The sequence below is a fragment of the Ictidomys tridecemlineatus genome, chromosome 5 (assembly GCF_052094955.1).
Source record: "Ictidomys tridecemlineatus isolate mIctTri1 chromosome 5, mIctTri1.hap1, whole genome shotgun sequence".
NCBI lineage: Eukaryota > Metazoa > Chordata > Mammalia > Rodentia > Sciuridae > Ictidomys > Ictidomys tridecemlineatus.
Window position 1 is genome coordinate 52851975 of NC_135481.1, and position 22759 is coordinate 52874733.

A 22759-nucleotide genomic window follows, 5' to 3' on the forward strand; every position below is an offset into this window, starting at 1 on the left:
GAAGACATCATGAATACTTGAGGTTTGGACAGAACTGTCTTGAAGACTTGAAAGAAAGTGAATAATAATAATAATGTTGTGCCAGAGATGTCCTTTGAAACATCTGTAGACATCACAAAACAGTTCTTATATGTGGGGTTGTCTGGGCGGTTTTGCACCATTATGTGCTTCATAGACCCTTGTAATTACAAATTTAAGGCTTAAATCCTTAGTTCTTCTTTATATTTCTCAACTACCCCCATAGGTATATTTCCTTCTTTTGTTAAGCTTAAACATTTCCAATTACCTCAGAAATGTGATGGTTAAATTCCTACACTTGTAATGACATTTATTAATTTAGTTCTGGTGAGAAATGTTGAACCTCTTACTTCCCCAAATCATACATTTTAATTCTGAACACACCTCCAGAGCACATTGGCATTGTTTAATTAAAATGAGGGTGCACATTAATAAGAAAGGATATCATTTTGTTATTTATATATAATTTTATTTTGTTAAAAAAAATGAACAGACTGGTAAGTTCCATAATTACCCTCCATGGTGAAGAAATAAGTGTAGGGGAGAAGAAAAGCACAGTAAGACACATATGTTATAAAACACTCCTTAATACTACACAAGCTGGAGAAAATGCTACTTTGCATTTGGTCCTCGACAAGGCTAACTGCAAGCCATTGAGTAAAAAGTGTACCTTTTAAACTAATTCCTTGGTCAGAAGATAGAGCTACATCTAGAAGCTCCTCATTAATATGCTATAATGGTCAAATAGGAGATTAATAGCAAAGTCACCTGCTAACGCAACCAGGAACCTGTTGATTAACAATAAGCCTCCAAAAATAAGATACCAGATTGCAAAGCAAAATCAAGTCCCAGGGCAACAAGTGCTTCTGTAATTTATTCCTTCTTTATATGAGGGCATAAAGCTCCCTTTATAAACGTGTTTTCCAGGCCCTGCTGTGAGCTGTAGGTGTGAGCTTTTCAGCTGATTTATTAATTTTAGTTTCAATCAACGTGTCACCTGCAGACACAAAAATGTAGGCCTTGCCACAGAAAATACAATTTAAGGGGGGGGAAAAAAGAAAGAAAGAAAAAGAAAAAATAGGGCTTTAATTCAAAAAAGTCTGCCAGGATTTTTTTTTTTTTTTTAAGATGAACACTGGAACGCCTGTTCTTTGAGATCTAAAATAATTCCCAGCAACATAATTAAAAAAAAATCAAAATTAAACATTTTTGTCATACTTCGAAAGTCAGCCTTAGACCCAGGGAAGAGTAACACGAGGCTGTGAAAACAATCAGCTCCTCTTGTCAGTAGGGGTACATTCTCCCCAAAGAATCGAATGAACAACAAGTCCCCTGGGCAAAATGTGCAAAAAATTCTCAATTAGTTGTCTTTATTTAGTGAGCACTATGGGGTCCTCAACCACACTATAGAATTATGGCAAGAAAGCTGCGCTCTTCTCTAGCTTATTAGCATTCTCAGAGGGTTGGAGTGCTGCTGATAGCAGGCTGTTCCTCCAAGAGCTGTTGGTGGGACCCCTACACTCCCAGGCTTTGTCCTTTTGTCCTTCTAAGCCAGCAGGAAGTACTGCCCCATGTCCAGGGCATTCTGGGATACCTTCATTCCATTCACAGTTTGCATTACCGACAGGGCCTGAAGTCTTTGTTATTGACTCTGACCATCACTGTTGCAGGTTTAAATGAAAAGCAAAAGCAATCTGTATCAGTCAATTCTAAATGAAGATTTAGGAAGTAGTAGCGCCCTTCCAAATGAACATCCTCACAGGGCTGGAGTGGCCTTACGTGGTGGCCAAAGCCCCATAGGAAATCCAGGTTCCGGTTTATAATCTGACTGCTGCGTTCTTTTCATCCACAGACTACAGTGTCAGGCAAGGGAACTGAAACAGGAATGAGTTAATGAATATTCTAGATGGATCCTCAGAATACACGTTTTTATAGCACTTTTTTGCCTATTCATCTCCTTCCCCCAACTCACCTGCCACCCACCCACTCCCCAGAGAAAGAAAACAAGGAAGACAAGAAGCAAGAAAAAAGAACTGACAGCAAGTGTTAGAAATGCCTTTTCTAAAGAAGAGGGTATTTGCTGCTTTAGGGAAAACACTATCATTGACTAAATTAACAAGTTGCCTTATCAACTGCCATAAGCCTTGGAGTCTAATTAATTTAGTACTGATCAATAGTCCTGAATGAGGCATTGATTTCTGCCTGCTTGACAGGGCTGCAGCTGAAATCACTTTCTCTGTACACCACACACACACAAGCACCCACTGCTTAGGTGTTATCACATTAAGATTTGATTTCCCTCATCCTACCTGGGCATGAATTTCATAAACCAACTATAAATGAGAAAATGGGATGAGGAACTTTAGAAGTTGGGACAGGTTTCTCTAGTGAGTGCACACAGAGCATGAACAGTCCATGCCAAAGTTCTGCTCTCTTAGGAAATGTCCTTTCAGTGAGATAAGACGTTTAAAAAGAAAAAAGAAAAGAAGTGCTTGGCTTAAAACAGTCAATGCTTTAACAACCTGGTCCTGTTAAACAGGAAAAGAAGACTTGAATTATCCAAAGAGGAACATTCTTCTGTCTCCTATTTTTAAAATGCCGATGATATCTTATTAAAAGTATTCTGATCTAAACTAATAAAAGCATTAATGCTATCTGGTCAAGGGCAGAGGCAGATGGCGAGCTTCTGATAAGAGTGAAGACATGTGAGAAGGCCACCCCAGATTTGTCTTTTACTCCTGGGACGGGTGAGCTGGGTATAGGGGGTATAGAGTGAGGAGGACTTCCTATCTGCTCTCCCCTTCCCCCATCAATGACAATAGTATTGGGACAGTATTGGGATGAAAATCATTTAAGCCTTTGGCTTTTAAATTTTTATCTGGACTGACAAGATATTTATTCTCTTAAGACATACATCCTTTTAAAAAGGTTTGAATTACCATTTTCACTTCCTTCTGTGACACACCCCTGCGTTTTCTTTTGGGGTGTGTTTTGGTGGGTGGCAGTTCATCTTCATGGTGCCTCGCCGCACTCCTGCAAATCCTGAGTTTCCCCTGAGGCCAGCCAGTGGGCCACTTTTCCTCCTATTGCTTAAACATTACTTAATATAAGAGGTAGCACAGAACTTTTCAAATATTTTAAAGATGATGCTTCCATTTCAAACCCACACAGTGAAGGACGCTAACGAAGGAGGTTGTTTATCTGTTCCATAAACATCATCCCAAACGAAGAGAGGAGAACTGAGAACATGAACTGTCTTCTGAGAGGTGAGGAAACTATCTGAAGTGATCAAAACAGAGAATTAATATCCTTTCTGATGTTATTTAAAATTTAAAATATCCAATATATATATAGAAATAGAAATAAATGTATCTACTCTATATCTATATTTCTATATAGATATTTAGAGACCCAGAAAAGTTCCGCCCTTAATCTCTTTGGGGCCTTCATGAGTTTCCATAGCACTTTACAAAAGATCTTTATTGAGGAAAGGATTGGAGGAACTTTCCTCATATGTGTGGCCCACACCATTAATTGCCCCATCTCCTTGGGTAAGGCCTTATTCCTATGTAAATACCCTTGCATAATATACAGGCCATTGTTAGGCCAGCGCCAGTCAGTCGCCACTTATATGCATTTTTACTTCAATCCGCTGCTCAGAGAATGAAAAGATGTCTGGACTTAAGCTGTTTACCAACTGGGCCGAAGCTGCAGAGCGGCAAAACTGAAGAAAGCCCCAAGCAACGGCAGGAACAAGCTTTTACAATGCAGTAGCCATTTTCAGTTGAGTTATTAACCCGCCCTGAAACTCTTCTGAGCTATGCCTTTTTTCAAGAACAAATGTGCTGAATCAAACATGAATGAGCCAGAACTATGAAGAGAGAAATCCTCTAAAGAACTATTGAACACAACATAGGTTTGTAATCATTTTGTCTCAGTTGCCTGCTACCAACATTACCAAGGATGATAATGCTGGCTCAGTTGTGGCAATTGTCTGGTAATTAAACAATAGCGCAGTACAGTAAAAACACCCAGGCAAGCAACACGCACTCGGAGTCCAGCATGCCAGAGATGAGAAGGCTGAGTTAATAGCTCACCACTAGGACCTGACGTGCTTTTGGTCACTAGAACACAGTAATCTTTAACGAGAACATGGGAAAAATGCTCCCCACTTCCAATCCTCTGCGGTCCGTCTGACTCTCTCCGCCCTGTGTGCTGAAATTGAAAAAAAAAAAATCATTTTTACTTTATAGTTGTAAAGATTCCCCTGGAATGACATGCCATGAAAATAAAGGTACAAAATTCTACCCAAGGCTGCTGGCTTTTTCTCTGCAAAATGTGCCACCGGCAAAGATCACTGTATTTATTTAATGGCACCACAATCTGAGCAGTGTGGTATTAGCCTAAAGAAACTCTTTGACAATTTGCATGCTTATTAGAATCCAATGAGTGCTTAATAAGTGCATATATATGACAGAGGAAACATCTCATTGCATAGTGCTACAGGAAAGGCGAAACACACGTGCGTGCGCGCGCGCGCGCACACACACACACACACACACACACAGGTTGAGGAAAGCAGTCTGAGTTAATTACCATCACAATGCAATCAAGTACAACAGTCATAGCTGAAAACCATTTCTATTAAAGCTGCTCGACTCAACCTTGCCTCTGCAGGTCAGCTACTGCACTGATAACCTTTCCAGCAGACAAATACATGTAACATTGCCTCATCTAATTAAAAGCTCAGGGAGGTGTAGAAAAATACCAGCACATTGAATCCAAGCAAATGAGTGCCGCCTTCGGCTGAGGAAGCTACCCTGGGCTGCTGCTGTTTACTCTGGAAGGAAACTGAGTCACTTAACATTTCAATAGGTTAATCAATTGACAATTAAATGGAGAAATTGGTTAACTCTGGAAACAATTAACATGACACTCCATTAAGTACACTTTCTAATTGCTGCAGCTGTGAGTGGAAATTAACGTGCATGTTAAAGCATCTAACTGGGGTGGCACTGTTTTTTTGTGTTTGAGAAAACGGAATTAGCGGAAAAGTCGGGTTTTATTTTTATAGATTAGACAGTAGGAATTCTATCATCAACTGCAGTTTTAGCCAAGGGGAGCTATGTGTATTTTTTCATTCTTTTAAGGGCTCACTTCAAGTTGTTGGAATATTTAATTTGCAATAATTAATTAAAATAACCAGAACCCCTCCCACCAAATTGCGGGTTGGTGAACAAAATGAAAAATCTCTCCCTTTGCCCGTTTTGTGGACAGAATTACTTTGCAGGATCAGGTGTATTTCAAGATTTCTAATTCAACAGTGCAGTGCACATGTCCTAAAAGTCAGAATTTTTGCTAAAAATTTTGGTGAATGGTTTCTGGATGTTGGTTGTATCCTAAACTTCAATGTAAAATGGTAAAACATTGGTTGCTAACAGTTGGTTGTTACCAACAACATTCTTGGTAACAATGATTGTTAGTTCCCAGGTTTTAATTATTTTTTTCTTTTGTGGTTCTGGTGACGGACGGAAACTCGGGGCCTTGTGCACAGGCTAGGCAACTGGTCTATGGCTAACCTATATCCCCAGGCCCTGACTTTGAGTTTTTATGGACTAATACACAAGACTGCTATAAGCTAGTCAGTAAGAGAAAGCTTATTTATTTTCAAAAGAGGCAATAATTTAAATAATGTTTCTGATATCAAAAGCTAACTAGGGTCTGGGATTGTGGCTCAGCGGTAGTGCACTCGCCTAGCACACACGAGGCCCTGGGTTCAATCCTCAGCACCACATTAAAATAAAGGTACTGTGTCCAACTACAACTAAAAATAAATATTAAAAAAAAAGCTAAATATTTTTAAGCTTATTATTATTGGTACTAGGATGGAACCCATGGGTGTTTTACTACTGAGCTACATCCCCAGCCCTTTTTTTTAATTTATTTATTTATTTTTATTTGAGGCAGGGTCTTGCTAATTTGTTTAGGACTTTGCTAAATTGTTGAGGCTGGTCTCAAACTTGAAATCCTCCTGCCTCAGCCTCACCAGTTACTGTGATTACCGGCATATGCCACTGTGCTCAGCTGAATGAATATCTTTAAAAGCTTATTATCAAAATGGTCTTCCATGAGATCTTTCCACTCCCTTTCTGGAAACTTCATTCTCCCAGCATATGCAAAAATGAATAGGATCAATCCTATTTTGGGTGACTAGTAGTCACCTCCCAGAACGGGAGGATGGGGAGGTTCTGACTGCTGGCTTCTGTGTGCATGGTTTGGACATGGCTAAGGGGTTTAGAAGGGGGACCTGTACGGGATGGATGAAAAGGAGGATCACTGAAGGGCTAGTTGGGGTTGGAAACAACATCCTTGTGGTCACATTCATCTGCTCTGCAACGGGCTTTTCTCTAGGGAGACTCCTTCTTTCATACATCCACTCATTCAATAAATATTAACAAACGTTTGCCGGGTACCAGGCACTGTTCGAAGTCTGTCAGTCAAACCTGGTTCAAACTCTATGTTGCGCAGGTCTTCAGTATTTTCTTACCTCTCAACCTTCCACCATTCCGGTAGAAGCACTTACATTTCTTATTTCTTTTATTTCTTTGTTACTGGGGATTGAACCCAGAGACACTTTACCCCCAGCCCTTTTTTAATTTTAATTCAAGACAGGGTCTCACTGAGTTTCCTGGGGCTGGCCTTGAACTTGTGATCTTCCTGCCTCAGCCTGCCAAGTAGCTGGGATTGGAGGTGGGCTCTACTTCACCCAGCTTCGTTTCACCACTTTTGATACATTGCAACACCCCACCCCAACCCCTGAGGATGGAAGAATAATGGAAATCCTCTTCAATTTAACTGCTGTGAACAAACCTCCCTTTCAAAATATTGGAAAACTTAACAGCCCTCCAAAGATGACAGAAGGAGCCTCAGGTACCTAGTGGACCGGTAGAGGGAAAGAGTGGAAGGGAAAACTTAGCACCTGTATGTAGCTGAAGCTGAACAGACCTGGATGAGACCTCCTTTCTGCATATTCTCTAATAGAATGAGCTTCTCAGGCTGCCTCAGTTCAGGAAGCATTCTGTGCTATTATCACAAGCCAGACCACGTGCTATTGTAAAGGTGAGTCATGCATTTCTAACCTTGATGAGCTTATGGTTTGGTAGGAAAGATGAAAACATGAGCAGACAATTTCAAATACAATGAAGTAACTGCTGCAGTAAATAAATGCATGTGTGGTGGGGGCATGGGGTAGGACCGGTTCATCCCACCTTGGGTGCCGAAAGGCTTTATGGAGAAGACCCATTAGCTGCCTCTTCTGAGTCTGTCTCAAGGATTTAGGACTTGGCTCTCTATCCAATCGACTTCTGTAGCTTTACTCTGATCCATTTCTACCTAACATTCCCCAATTTTCTATGCAGTACATCACTCTCTACTCCCACACATGTCCAAACTATGGGGTTTGAACAAGTTAGATAATCAATCTGGGTGCTCTTTTCCCACTTAGGACTGTGGAAAACCTCTTTTGATCCTTTAAATTCACTTCTTTGAAGCTTCCCTTGAGACTTGTATGCGGAGTTGCCTCTTCTTCCTCCTTCCTGCCACTAACCCACCATTTATACTTCTAAATCCAAACTGAGTGTTCTGGAGACTATTGTACTTCTTTATTTACCGAATGCATTTCTAACATAATATTTACCATATATTTTTCTGTCTATATATTTGTTTTCTCCCATGAGATTGTGAGCTCTTAGGGCAGAAGTCATTCATCTTTGTTTCCCCAAGGACTAGTCCTTAGCTATGTAACTTAATACTTGATGGATGAATGAGCATATAGAATATACTATAGAAATGCCGATGATGGAGTTACTCACTATGCTGTTCACACTGAATAAGACATTAGAAGCATCGTGTGAACATAGCAAACAGGCATCTGTGACATATGAGAAGTCTTGAAATGGCCCAGGACAGTGAATGCCTTCCAGAATCTCAGATCTGTTATGCCAGTTTAGCCCCCACCTGTACCTGTGTCATGGATTGTTGAGTGCTTTGTAGAGGATGAAATTGAGATGGGAGAATTTGCTTCAGTTTTTATTTAGTCTAGTTCTTCATTTATTCATCTAACAGATATTTATTTGGTACCTACCACATTATGGAGCATTGTTCTAGATGCTGCAGATTCAGTGTCCGAATTACAACATTTAGGGAGGAAGGATTATGAAAAATACTCTAGAACAGTGGTTCTCAAAGGGTGATCCTCAGATCAAAAGCATTAGAATCACCTGGGAACTTGTTTGAAATGAAAATTCTGGGGCTGGGGATGTGGCTCAAGCGGTAGCGCGCTCACCTGGCATGCGTGCGATCCAGGTTCGATCCTCAGCACCACATACAGACAAAGATGTTTTGTCCGCCGGAAAAAAAAACAACTAAAAAATAAATATTAAAATATTCTCTCTCTCTCTCTCTCTCTTAAAAAAAAAAAAAAGGAAATTCTTAGACCCCACTTAAATGAATTAGAGTCCTCCAGAGAAGTACAACCAGTAGGAGATTATCTATTTATCTAAGTATCCATCTATATCTATTTATTTGCCTGTCTATTGTTAGAAATAAGAGGTGCTGCAAGAAATCAAACATGTGCGGGGAAGGGGGTGGGCAAAGCAAACCTTTACTTCTTACAGAAGGACGCGTTTTGGCACTTGTCTAGCAATCTCCTGAGCGGGCACTCTGCCTGTTTATACAATTAACACAGCGCTGCCTTTCGCCTTGATTGGAGGATTCAGATACAATCTATGGTGAATGGCTAATATTAAAATTGGGGTGGGTAAAAGGAAAGGGCTATAAAATTAAATGACTACAATTGTATCCAACTAAGGCTGAACCCTATATTTTGAAAATGGACTTTCTATTTCTCATGTTACCCATCTATGCCTATCTATTAATATATTTATCCATCGTGTTTGTCATCTATCTATCCATCTATTAAGAAATTTACTATAAGGAATTGGCTCACACAATTACAGAGATTTAAGAAAACGCAAGATCTGCAGTGGGAACACTGGAGACCAAGGAACATTGACAGCGTAAGTTCTACTCTGAGTCTGTGTCCAAAGACAGGAGAACAAATGGGCAAATGCTCCCTCTACTCTTCTTGTTCTAGTCATGCTTTCAACAGTTTGAATGAAGCCAACCCACAACAGAGCCTGCAATCTACTGTACTCAGTCTACCAATCCAAATGTCAGTCTGCCAGAAAAACCCTCTCTGAGACAAACTTTAACCAATTATCTGGATAGTCAAGTTGATGCATAAAATTAACTTTCACAAGACCCCAGACTTACTGAATCACAAGCTCTGAGGTGGAGCTTAGTGATCTAGTTGAACAACTGTCCAGGTGGTGCTGCTGCTGAAAACCATAGTTGAATCTTGACCAAGCCACTTTGGATAGGTCATATGTGTTACCCCTAGTTTTTAACCCCAGGGGTGCTCTACTACTGAGCTACATCCCCAGTCATTTTTATTTTGAGACAGAGTCTTGCTAAGTTGCTGAGGCTGGTCTCAAACTTATGATCCTCCTGCCTCAGTCTCCTAAGTAGCTGGGATTACAGGCATGTATCACTACACCTGGTGGGGTTATGATACTCTTAGGGTTCATGAAAACATTTTAATTTCTTGTAAAATCTGATAAAATAAATTGATATAATCTATCCTGAATTGCATTTGCCTAAAAACTGATACAGTTGCAGACTTTTTTTTTTTTTTTTTTAATGGAGGTAGAGGTCAACAATGGCAAGAGTATCTAGAGCCCATGGAATCACAATATGGTCTTCTTGCTAACTAATTTTCTTTATATTATCTTTCTCTTACACAAACACACACATATCTGTCCCTCCAGCTTCACTCTCTTCCTCTGCTTTCTCTACCCCCACTGGGAATCAAGTTAAGACAGACATCTTTGGATTACATTATCCAAGCTTCCTTGCTGGGTAACTGTCTTTGGGGACAGCCAATAGGAAGCACCAGCAGATCAGTAGGTGGCAGGAGGGAGAAGTCAGGTTATTCACTCTCCTGGCTCCCACCCCGAGGTCCATTGGTGGTCAGCAGCAGCATTACTCTACCAAAGGTCACAGTTTCTGTTGGGGAATCAATCATTTCCTCAGGACAGCTCTTCTGAGGTTCTGTAACCAGTCTTTTCCTTGGCCCTGTAGGGCAGCTGTAGGGTAGTTTTGCCGCTTCACTAATGATAGTGCCGTGGTGCCTCAGCATCCCTTGTTAGTTTCCTACAACTCTTTATTAATAGTTGTAGAAAACTAACAACAATTTTAAGTTGTTTCTTTATTAACATGTGTACAGATCTATTTTTAATAGGTCGTAGAGAACCCAGTTCTTTTGGTTTATTTAACATGATAATCACACACATTTCCTTAGGTTTCTTCAAAGTTTGCACAAGCACTCTTTTATAGCAGTGCAATATTCTACCTTATTATGTACAATAATTTCTCAATACATTTTCCCTTTCCTTCCTCTTTACCTGACTTTCCTTTCCACTTTCTTTCTTTGCTTTCTACTAGAGACAGGCAAAGTGAACTCTCTCAAGGTAAAGATTTTCACTGCACATACATTTTTATTGCACCTGTGCTCTTTTTCTTTAGATCATATGCTGTGGTGATGCAAGAAAATTTCCCTCCCCCTCTGAAAATTGAGTCTTCTGAAATAAATGACAATAGGCAGACTGATAGGAGAAAAGGCATACAAAATTATCAGCATGCACACATGCAGTGTGTGGGAGCCACTCGAAATATGAAACTCCAGCCAGATGGTTGAAGCTTAAATGTCCTCTTCATAGGAAGAGGGAAATAGGGGGGCTGGAGGCCCTTTTAGAGGTGTAGAAAAATGATTTGGGGGAGGAATGAATAGGCCCAAAGCACAGGTGATTGCAAATGATTCTCTTTGGAAACTGAATGGAACTAAAGAACAGAAAATAGTTGGGCCCAATGTAATGCCAGGAGCTGACCTGTAATCTTGGGCTTCTCAGGAGGCTGAGGCAGGAGGATTGCAAGTTCAAGGCCAGCCTGGGCAACTTGGTGAAGCCCTGTGTAAAAATGAAAAATAAAAAGGGCTGGGAATGTTGCTCAGGGGTAGAATATTACTGGGTTTAATCCCCAATATGGAAAACAAAAAAATTAAAGAAAAAACAGATTCTCTGGTTAACAAAATTTCAGGGAGATGATGGAAGGCAACTGTGTTCCTTTTGGGAGACCTTGGTCATTAGGGAGATAAGGGAATTTCAGAAAAAAGACTCTTCTGAGCTTGGGGGAAGGGAGGGAATGTCAACCAGGCCTTAGTGCTGAGGCAGCTCACAAGGTCATCCAATGTCTTTTAACTCAAAATGCTCAGCTTGTCAAAGAGCCATACTTTATTGTTTTCCTGTCTGAAATTTTCCTAAAAGTTCCACATACCAAAAGCTGAGTAATTGGCTATGGAGAGAAAAATCAGGACACTTTTGTCTTTGGCCCCATTTGTGCCTCTTCTGAATTCTTCCGAAGACAAATAGCTGTACTCATTCTACTTGAAAGATATTTATATTCACTTGTCAATAGATGTTAAACTATTCTCTCCATGAGGAATACTCTCCTCTCCCCAGTTTTCCAGAAGTAGATTTTCAACTTTTCTGGTTTCCCAAGTTTGATGTTATTATCTCTTTTGAGCTAACCTATTCAAATTATTTGAACCAAATAATTGGTAATTGGTGATTTTTAAAAATTGTTATTGAAATTGCATTTAAATCTCTTAGGTTATTTAACTCTAGATATATTACTCTCTTTTCTCCCTCATCTAGATTATTTTTTGGATATCAACAATTATTTTCTTAGTCTGACATGGTGGCCCTATCCTGTAATCCCAGCAAGTCGGGAAGCTGAGACAGGAGGATTTCAAGTTTGAGAGCAGCTTCTATAATTTAGCAAAGCCCTCGGCAATTTAGTGAGACCCTGTCTCAACATAAAAAATAAAAAAGGCTGGGAATATAGCTCAGTGGTAAAGTGCCCCTGGTTTCAATCCCCACTAGGATTAAAGGTTGATTATTTTCATGTACTTTTTCCTCCTAAAGTGACTGTCCTTTAGTAATTACTTAATAAATGTGTTAATTTGAAAAATGTTATAATATCATGTATAGAAGACTGACTTTCAACAGCCTCAATGGGTTTTTAGTGTGTGGTTAAACTGAATTCTCTGTCCATGTCTATTACTTCAGGCTATGGCTGGATTATATGATGATTGCATTTACAATATCACATGAGGGTGTTATTGTTCTTCTGTGCTGCTAGGGGAAATGCCTCACAAGTGTTTACATCTCTCTAAGCCAAAGTGGAGTTGTGTGCATGAGAAAGAAACACCTTGACATTGTAGATTTAGAGGGAAGAATAGTGGTAATAACAATAATTTCTGATTATCAAAAATAGAGATTCTGAGTCATTCTGTAAACATTGTCCTGAACTCAGGGGCACTCAACCACTGAGCCACATCCCCAGCCCTATTTTTTTTTTTTTTTTTTTTTTTTTTTTTTTAAAGAGAGAGTGAGAGAGAGAGGGGGACAGAGAGAGAGAGAGAATTTTAACATTTATTTATTTTTTCTTAGTTCTCGGCGGACACAACATCTTTGTTGATATGTGGTGCTGCTGAGGATCGAACCCGGGCCGCACGCATGCTAGGCGAGCGCGCTACCGCTTGAGCCACATCCCGAGCCACATCCCCAGCCCCCCCCAGCCCTATTTTGAATTTTATTTAGAGACAGGGTCTCACTGAGTTGCTTAGCACCTTGCCATCGCTGAAGCTGGCTTTGAACTTGTGATTCCTTCTGCCTCCACCTCCAGAGCTGCTGGGATTAGTGGTGTGCGCCACCAAGCCCAGCATCCTGTTTTATTTTTGTCATAACATGCTTTAACCTCCAGATGTGTTTTTCATTTAGTTTATTATTTGCAATACTAATGAAATGCTTCACCTCCTAAGATACATGATACATGAGAGTGTAGCCTTGTCTTGTGTTCTACACTGTATCCTTAGCCCTTAAGTAAGTCTATCTTTTATTCTGTATTTGACACTCAATACATTTTTATTGAATAAATGAATGGACATTTATTAGTACTTTACAATTTTCCAAAGTGCTAGTAAGTGATTTATGACATATCTCAGTGAAGCCTCACTGCACCCTACTAGATAGATACTGTCTCTTTTCACAGAAGACACAGTCTCATACAAGTTAAAGGATTTCCAGGGTCACACGTGTCTAGTCCCTAGGAAAGGTCTGCTAGTTAGCTTTCTGTTATTGTAAAAAATACTCGAGACAATAACTTATGAAAAGGAAAGGTTTATTTTGGCTCCCAGTTTTGGAGATTTCAGCCTGTGACCTTTTGGCCCTGTGGCTTTGGAGCCTGTGGTGACGCGGAACGCCGTGGCAGGGAGCGCATAGAGGAGAAAGCCATTCGCTTCGTGGCCTGAACATAAAAAGAGAGAAGGAGGAAGAAGCCAGGGTCCCACAGTCCCCTTGGCGGGCATGCCCCCAATGGCCTAAAACTTCCCATTGAGCCCCACCTCTAAAGGCTCCGCCACCTCCCAACAACTCCTTGGGCTGGGGTGAAGACTTCAATACAAGGGCCTTTGGGGGACACTCCAGGTCCAAACCACAGCAGAAGGTAAGACTTAAACCCAGGAAGTCTGACTAGGGACCATGGCCTTAGCCACTGTGTTAAATTTAAGTCAGTGAAATATCATGAAGTAATAGCTAGCATTTGCTTTGTACTTCTAGACTATGTGAATTATTTTCACATCTATTTTCTCCTTTATGATCTGAGCTATGGTTGTAATTATCCCTACTTTACAGATGGGTAAACTGAGAGATAAAGTGATTTGTCTATAGTTGTGAGCCATTAAGCAGCAGCCCTAGGAGTAAACTTAAATCTTTTGAGTCCAGCCATGCATGGTGATGCACACCTGTAACCCCAGCGGCTCAGGAGGCTGACAGAGGAGAATTGAGAGTTCGAAGCCAGCCTCATCAAAAGTGAGGCACTAAGCAACTCAGTGAGACCCTGTCTCAAAATAAAATACAAAATAGGGCTGGGGATGTGGCTCAGTGGTCGAGTGCTCCTGGGTTTAATCCCCGGTACCCAAGGGAAAAAAACAAACAAACAAAACTTCTGAGTCCAACTTTCTCCTTTGTTGAGAGCAGCACTGTTAATAATTACTCGAAGACGGATTGTCTTTAAATGCAAGTGTATATTTGATCACACCAATCCTGAAATATAAACAATTAATGCAAAAAGTGTTGGATGAGCTAGAGCACCCCAACTAGCATTCAATGCATGCTAATTAAACACTATAAGCAAATCATACAATTCTAGGGCAACCACAAGCCCCAAAATACCTCTGATGCCACGTGACTTCTCTTAGCCCAAGAGCAGACATTGCCCTTGTCTGGTGATTCTCTCCAGCTGATGGCTGGACATCAGGGAATGGTGGAGTCAGTTCAGGGATGGAGAACAAGACGGCCAGTCTCACCAATGTCCTCCAAGCAAAAACTCTTCCATGTGGTAGGACCAGCAATTTAAATATAGTTCCAAGTTGGTGGTGTATGTTGGTGATTGGTTACACCCAGTGAAAGTCAATGTCCATTGGTTATGTCCAGAGAGGTGATGCAATTGCAGCTGGGCATGTTCTTTTCGAATGTCCACAGAGCTGTGCTCCCTATCAATTGTAACCAGTCATTGGTAAGCATACCTATGGTCTTTATCAATTACAAACAGACCTGACTAAGCAATTCAGTGGCTGCTGTTCCTTATGGCCAGCAACTTAGTGAGTCCCAGCATGTCCCAGTATGGCAGATGCTCCTTACATCCCCTAAATCCTGGCTCCTGCTATCTACTATGCCCCACCTTAACAGTAGCCACAGGCTCCACATTATGGCTTTATCTTTTTTCTTTTTTCCACAGTGCTAGGGATCAAATTCAGGGCTTTGTGAATACTACTAGACAAGCACTCTGCCACTGAGCTTTATCCCCAGACCCCAACTTATGGTTTTTCTATGCCAATCACTTGGACTTTATCATACCTTTAGACCTTGATTGATGCTTTCACTTTTTATACAGACTCACATGCAATCTCACCAGTATGTTTAATTGCAGTGACCTGTTCTCTGGGGGAACCCCCACCACCACCACCACCATGGTGTTTGGGACCTCAGTTACTCAGTTATTAATTACTGATTGTTTCAGTTCTGTCTGTTGTTTTCTTTGTAACCAGCAAAATTTGCAGTGAAAATCGCGTGTGGCAGAGTTTGTGGAAACTTGGGAGTTGAAATTCATTCATATTCTTACTTCTCAATGAAATGCAACAAGTTCCCTTTAAGGGAGAAATAGAAGAATTTAGAGGATTCACCTCCCCCAAAAGGCAGGCTTCCTTTTGGAGGATACCCCTTAGCTGCTAAGGCAGATCTTTGCATATACAAATTTGGGTGAATGTGTTAATAGGATGTCAGTTTTGTGTGACTAAAGGAGTATCTGCATGAATATTGAGCTATGTGTCACTTCATTGATACCCAAATGAACCTGAGAGGTGGAGGTATCTGTGCCTGAGACTAATGGAGTGGAAAACCATGTGAAAACCTGAGCAAGATCCACACCCCACCCTTCCACCAGCTGCACCTGGTCTTCAGCCACAACCGAAAAGGAAATTCCAAGAGATCTTAAAGGCAGGGCACTGATATCTTTCCATCAAATACTCTGCAATTTCATGCTGCGGTTATTTGGCTTCATAGTCTCATCAATGCTCTCATTTCTGGAGTCTTCACTGAATGTGGATGAATGAAGTGTTAAGTAACAAAGAGATAATCTGGTCCGCTGAGCCACATCCCCAGCCCAAAAAAGTAAGTTTTGAAATTATATTTCAGGGTTATGGAAATTGTATCCGAGGTTGAAAATATAAACTTTAGGTTACTTTTATAGTCTTTGAGAGATGGAAATGTTAATTAAACAGCAAAGACTGTCCAACTCCCGATGGTTCCATTTTTACACTTTAAGGTGGTGTAAAAATGGTATGCTTCTAGAAGAAATCATATGCCAAATTTTGGAAAAAAAAATTTTTTTTTTCACTGTTGGGGAATGTACCAAGGATGATAGGCAAACATTCTACGCTTGAGTTACATTCTAGTCCTCTGAGTTTTGATATTTTCCTGGATTGGGTTTATGTTCCCAGTTATTTAGCCACATGGCCATGAGGCTTAACAGCCAATGCTTTATATCATATCTGTGTTGCTAAGTGGTGATGTTTGGTATGTTATGTAAATGGAATGCATTTTTGTTGTTGTTTTTGTTTGGGTACTGGAGATTGAACTCCCAGCACTTTACCACTGAGCCATATCCCCAGCCCTTTTTGTTTTTTGAGACAGGAGTTTGCTAAATTGCTGAGGATCTTTTTAAATTGCTGAGATTAGCCTTGAATTTGCAATCCTCCTGCCTCGGTCTCCCCAAGGATTACAGGTGTATGCCACCATGCCCAGCAGTTAAAAATGCATTTTTAACATATATGGGCTTGTTAGCAAGTAGCTGCTTTCCTTCCTTTCTCCTATTCTTTTTCTTCTTTTCTCCTTCTAGTTCTTTCTTGCTGTTATTATCATCATCAGCAGCATCATATTTGGTTCTGGGGATTGAACCCGGGGTGCTCTACCACAGACCCCTCAGCCTTTTATTTTTTTATTTTGAAACTGGGGCTCACTAAATTGCCCAGGCTGGCCTTGAACTTGTGATCCTTCTGCCTTAGCCTTCTGAGTAGATGGAATTACAGGTGTGTCCACCGCAACTGTTACTGCTGTTGACTGGTGAAGAGTCCTTGCTTGTTGAAGTATAACACCAGAGAAGCACGCCGAGGCAAGGTCAGAGTGGAAAATAGAAGTTTATGGGGGCTGGGATGTGGCTCAAGCGGTAGCGCGCTCGCCTAGCATGCGTGCGGCCCGGGTTCGATCCTCAGCAGCACCACATACCAACAAAGATGTTGTGTCCGCCGAGAACTAAGAAAAAATAAATAAATGTTAAAATTCTAAAAAAAAAAAAAAAAAAAAAAAAAAAAAAAAGAAAATAGAAGTTTATTAAAGGACAGCCGAAAAGACTTCTCCCGGAGGAAGAAGGGGACCCAAGAGATGGAATCCGTGGAAGTGCGGTTGTTTCCCCTTTTCATAGTTTTTGGTGTTGGAATGTAGGTGGGAAGGGGTGAGACACAGGAGGACCAAAGAAGTAATCTGGGCAGGAAGGACTCTTGAGGCAGCATCTTTAAGTTTGCTGTTCATTAACATTTCTTTGGGATGGGCTATCTTCAAATCTGCTGGGGCTGTTCATTAACATTTCTTTGGGATGGGCTATCTTCAAATCTGTTGGGGCTGTTTCCTGGACTTCATTAACATTTCAAGAGTTGCTCAACTTTTCCGGAATTCATTCTCTTGGCCTCCATTTTAGATTTCACTGGATATTAGACCTGATTTACCTAACTACACTGACTACCTAACTTTAAATCTGGCTTCACAACCAGCTCCTTTAACCTCTTAGTGTTCTGTTACTGGCATAGTGCTGCCTGGTGTTTCCACTAATGAATACACTTAAGTTATGTATTCTCAATGCTAATTAATATAATAATTAACCACAGTGATGATTTTTGAGTCATTAAAAGACCTTTTCAACTCTAAAGAGTCAAATGGATACAAATCTAGCTTCATTTATTATTTGCTTTTAACTTTTATTTTACCATTGGGGTAGTAAGTATGACTGTATGGGGTCTTGTCCATTGAGGTTCCAATGATTGAGACTGCAGTTCCTGAAGTAAGACTTGAGTCACTCAGTTGAAGAGGGTCCAATTCAGTTGGTGATTGTGCGGGGATTGAGGCAATGAATGGAATAGGAAGGCACCGGTCTGCATGTTCCCTTAGGAGTTTGCACAGAAGTGTGAGATTAGACCGGTAGGACACAAGGGGAGGAGGAGTGATTGGAAAGCTTTGGGGGCTAAGGCCTGAGGGGGCTCAAGGGGTTGTCCAAATTTGGGTGAGGGCCAGTGGCAAAAGATTGGGCCAGGACAGTCTGAGTTCAATAGCATGTTTAGTGAGATGATCCTTGAGAATGCCGTTAGGCCTCTCAACCTTACCCAAGGATTGGGGTTGATAGGAGACGTGGAGCCTCCAAGTGATGTTGAGGCCTTTGGAGACTAGCTGAACAACCTGAGAAGTGAAGGCCAGATTGTTGTATGACTGGATGGAGGTGGGAAGTTCGAACCTGGGAATGATCTGCTGGATGAGGATGGAGGTGACAGTGTCAGCAATTTCCCTGGATGTAGGGAAGGCTTCTATCCAACCTGAAAAAGTATCAACCAAAGTAAGTAGGTAGCAAAGCTTTTTGTGCCTAGGCACATGAGTGAAGTTGATCTGTGCCAGTCTTTGCCTGCTAGTGGCTCCTCATCTGAGGTGTGGGGAGTTTAGGTTTGATGCTTCCTTGTGGGGATACTGTAGAGCAGACAGAATAAGCAGAGTGGACGTGCTGGAGAGTAGTTTTCATTCCTAGGAAGTGAAAGAGGGATTGTGAAAACTGGAAAAAAAAAAAAAAGGGGGTTAGAGAGGGTTTTAGCTGGGCACAGAGTCTCTGGAGCCAGAGGAGTTGGTCATGAGTCGTAGGTCTCCATCTTGGGCATCAAGGCTGGTAGTCTTAAAGAAGTAGTTGATTGACCAGCTTGTTGGTGAACTTGTGTATCTGATCTTGCATGAACTTCTGTAGGCAATTTAATAGACATGGTCCTATTAGGAGAAACATAGAGAGCACTAATAGGGGTCCTGTGACGGGGAGGAGCCAAGGCCATACTTGACTGAACATTCCCCATGGAGCCTGTGGGCTTAGCTGCTGTCTCCTCTTTTCTAGCTGTTCTTGTCCTTCAATACTCCCAGGAATGACTGTGTTTTGGCTTAACTGGTTTTGGTAAGTGTTTAAGATCATGTTGGTCAAAATCGACTTTGTTTCTATCTATTGTTAAGAGTCAGCCGAGTTCCCATAGGGGTCACTCTTGGAGGAACTTGAGAGCAGCTTCTTAGATCTGGTAGTGCCATTTGCGCTAGGATGGGTCCAGGTCTTGCTTGACCGTGTGGCTTCCCTTGGAAGCATCAGGGATGTCTCCTGTCTCTGATGACCCTCCTATTCACAGCAAGTGCACTGATTGGCTTTTCACTCTCCAGTGGTCTCATTAATCTACCTAATCAGGAGGTTATGTGGCCCAGAGTTGCAAAGCTCTCTAGAGAAGTTCCCTGTTCCCTGGATTCAGACTGACTCAGAGGGCCAGAGCCAAATATTGGTTTTCTTGGCCATTTTAATTTAAGTCTTGATCATAAACATCCAGCAAAGTCAGTTTCACCCTAAATTAAGAGTACTGGGCTTTAGCTGAAGTCTGGCCTACTTTGGAGTCATTCTGACATGTAGTAAGATGGGAAGCACAGCCTTATCTCAGGTAAGGCTAAGATTTATAAATCTTAGGTAAAGTATTCTAGTATCGAACTGATCTTTGTTTTAAATATCATTTTATAATGTTTATATATGTTGTTGCTTGATGTCACATTAATACTAGGTAATACAGTATATTACATTTAAATTGTACCCAGTGTATAGAACTTTATATTAATCTTATTGATAACAGGTCCAGTTATAGAACATTAAATGATATAAATAAATCTCCAATAAGTTATTTTTATAAGCCTAAAATAACCATTGCAACCTTTTGGAGAACACCAGCTTGATATAATTTTTTTTTAAAGCTTCTATCTTAATGACATATACATGGAAAGTATGAACGCATTTAATATACAAAGAAGAGTAATAGTACCACAATTATTATTGATATTTTTATATTAATCAAGTTTAGCTTTTAAATAAATAACATATTACAATATTGCAAAATAACAGTTGTTTTTTAACCATAGTTGTATACACAGACCTTCTTTAGCACTTGCTTAAACCCTCTTATTTACTTAATAGACTCTCTTATCCAGAAACACATTTTCCTTGTATTAAATCCATACTTAGAACCTTCTAATTTCTCTTTCCTATCTGTTAACTCCTTCTTTATTCACACTTTGAAACAATCCTTGTAAATTTCTGAACCCAGGCAAATTATTCCATTTTAATAAGAGATATTTTGTTATTTGCAGCACACAATTAATCACATCTGTTGACCATTTCATGAAAACATGAACAATGTTTAGGTATATAGAATTATACTGTTGTAGAGACGGACAAGGCAAGGCACCTAAGATAACACTGAAGATAGGGAAATAGTTTTATTTGGGTGCAGCCAGATTCAGAAGGCACAGCTTCTGTTGTAATCAATTAATCCCCCGAACCCCAAGTTTAGGTTGTTTCAGAATTTTGTACCCAACATGTAAGGGAAGGGGCTCAAAAGTTCATAGTCTGCAGAAGTTCACAAAAAGCAGTGTTTTTTTTTTTTTTTTTTTCTCTGTTCTGGGCAAGTTAACCTTTCAAGGACACTTGGGAAGAGCTTTTTCTTCCCTTTCTCTCCTCTTCCCTCCACCCTCCCCACCCCCACCAGCTGTTATCATGGAGCCCAGTTGGTAACTTCCTTATCAAGAAATGTAGCCTTCTCTGTGAAGCTCCAGCTCAAGGCCAGAGGCCTTGTTCACATATTTTGTGAAAAACTAGTAAGGGGGTGTCTAGCTTTTGGAGTGCGGATTTTTCCAGCCAGTGGGCAAGTAGAACAGGGCAACACGAAAATAGGAAGTTTATCTACATGAAACTCTTTTGTAGAGATTCTTATGCTGAAAGTCCTAAAATCAGCCGTGGTGAAGATTCTGGAGAAGGTCAGTTAAGACTTTACTGTGGGCCTGGGTAGGGAGAGGGAAGATGGGAAGGCGGGGCTGAGAGCAGCTCTGAGAATGAGGAAGGAGATGTAAAAGAATAGGATTTTCCCTAGCAAGGAAAACTTGACCAGCAGAACAGGTAGAGCAGAGGAGAGGATGGGAGTGAATATCCCAAAAAGCCTGTAAGGGACAATTGTTAGTAACCTGTTTTCAGTGATGACAAAGCAACTTTAAAGGCCATTTTCACCAGATCTCTGATAGGGGTCCAAGGGCTCTCCTCAGCTTGTTTGAGCTTTGTGTTAGCTGGTAAGAGGACCTGGTGGGACCTGGTGTGGGCGCTGACAGAAGAAGAGAGGAGTGAGTGGGTGAAGGGATTCCTTCAGTACCTGTTACCTCAGGAAAGAGGCAATGGTTTGAGGAAAGGCAGTTGTTTAGGTTTTTGATCTAGTGAGTGGAGAGGAGAAGTCAGGTTGTTCAGGTGGGGGAGACAGTGGAGGGGCTGGGGCAGAAGGTTGAGGGTGAGGACCTATTTGAGCCAGGCGATAGGGTGGAAATTCATCAGTAGGGTCAAAAGTAGTGGATGAGTCCGGAGGAGGAGGAGGAGGAGATTGGGGATCAGTGGTTGTGGGTGTTGGTTTGCAAGCTAGAAAAATTTGTAGAGGTCTGCAAGAGGTGCAGAGAGCACAAGCAAGAAGAAAGCTTTGATATAGCAGCTTTTTACCCATTTTTTTCTAATGCTCACAGTAATTGGAGAGATCCCTTAGAATGGAGGGATCCAGGGACCCAAAAGGGGGCCATCTGCTTTGGTTGTCTAAGGGATAAGTGGGCCAGGCCTGGGTGCCATATTTGATCAATTTTTGGGGTTTTATGTCTGGTGTCAAGGAGAGGGTTTTGAGGTTATCCAAGAGGCATTGTAGGGGAAACTGATTTATTGGCAAAAGGGGCGTCACCTCTAGAGCCAAAAATCAGGAGTGCATTAGTGGCAGGTTCGAGCTGCAGAGATTGGTCCTCACCTAATCCTGACAGTTGAAGCTCTTGTCCTGGACAGAGTCGGAGCCGTAGACCTTGGCCAAGGCTTTTTTCGACCCCCTCCTGGAGAGGCCGGATACTCCCAGGGCCAGAAAGAGGGGAAAGAGAGAGACAGGGGAAGAGAGAGGAAGGGGAGGGTAAGCGTCTGAGGACTAGGATTTTAGGAGAGCCACCGAGGCCGTGAAGGTCTAGGTGGGGTGTGATGTTCAGCTCTCAGTTATGTGTTCCCAGAGGTTACAGAGTCCTTTGAGGGAGACCTACAAAGCCTATGCTGGGAAACTACCAGCTGGGAAGGGAAGGGAATAATTTTGAACCCAGGAGTCTATTCTGCTGAGGAAGGAGTCCCTGAGGGTCACCGTAGCCTTAAAGGCTATGGTGGGGTGTTTTCCTCCCCACAGGTGGGCAAATCCTCCTGACACCACCATTGGGTTTAGGGATCCAGGAAGGGGAAACTCACCAATCGAAGGTCGGTGGTGGATGGAGTTCTGGCGATCCAGTGAGTGGCACTTCCAAAGGAAGAGGGACCCAAAAGTGGGTTTTAACCCTCTCCTGGGTTTCGGCACCAAATGAAAGAAAAGTGACCACAACACTCGGAGCAACCAAAAGATCTTTATTGCAGCAGTGCAACAAAGAGAAAGGAAAGAAGGAAGGAAGGAGAGAGAGAGAGCGAGAGAGAGAGAGAGAGAGAGAGAGAGAGAGAGAGAGAGAAAAGGGAAGAGGAGAGATGAAGAGGGAGAGAGCAAGAGCAAGAGAGAGACAGCGCGTGTAAGAAAGATAAAGAGCAAGAGAGAGAGAGCAAGGGGGGGGGGGACTGGCAGAAGGGAGTTTTTATAGCC

The 22759-nt window shown here is 41.4% G+C and overlaps 2 long non-coding RNA genes across 32 annotated transcripts in view; one reads left to right on the top strand and one right to left on the bottom strand.

The window, feature by feature from the left end:
• Nucleotides 1-22759, top strand: part of LOC110597880 (uncharacterized) — a 297780-nt gene that overhangs the window by 88189 nt on the left and 186832 nt on the right. For 19 of the 30 annotated variants that reach the window (XR_013438921.1, XR_013438917.1, XR_013438918.1 and 16 more), the window contains one exon: nt 3190-3284. The exons of 10 other annotated variants lie outside the window; for them this stretch is intronic. This is a non-coding gene — a long non-coding RNA (uncharacterized LOC110597880). Of the gene's footprint in view, nt 1-3189; nt 3285-19016; nt 20895-22759 lie in introns of those variants that run through there. One more of the 30 variants, XR_013438926.1, reaches the window with a different exon arrangement.
• LOC144377793 (uncharacterized) lies at nt 209-22722 on the bottom strand. Of its 2 annotated transcripts, none has more exons than XR_013438931.1 (4): nt 22381-22722; nt 4116-4233; nt 2958-3297; nt 209-1892 (listed from the first exon to the last, which is right to left on the bottom strand). It is a non-coding gene; the product is annotated as an uncharacterized LOC144377793 (long non-coding RNA). The 2 variants fall into 2 exon arrangements; XR_013438932.1 differs by lacking the exon at nt 22381-22722 and adding an exon at nt 11025-11388.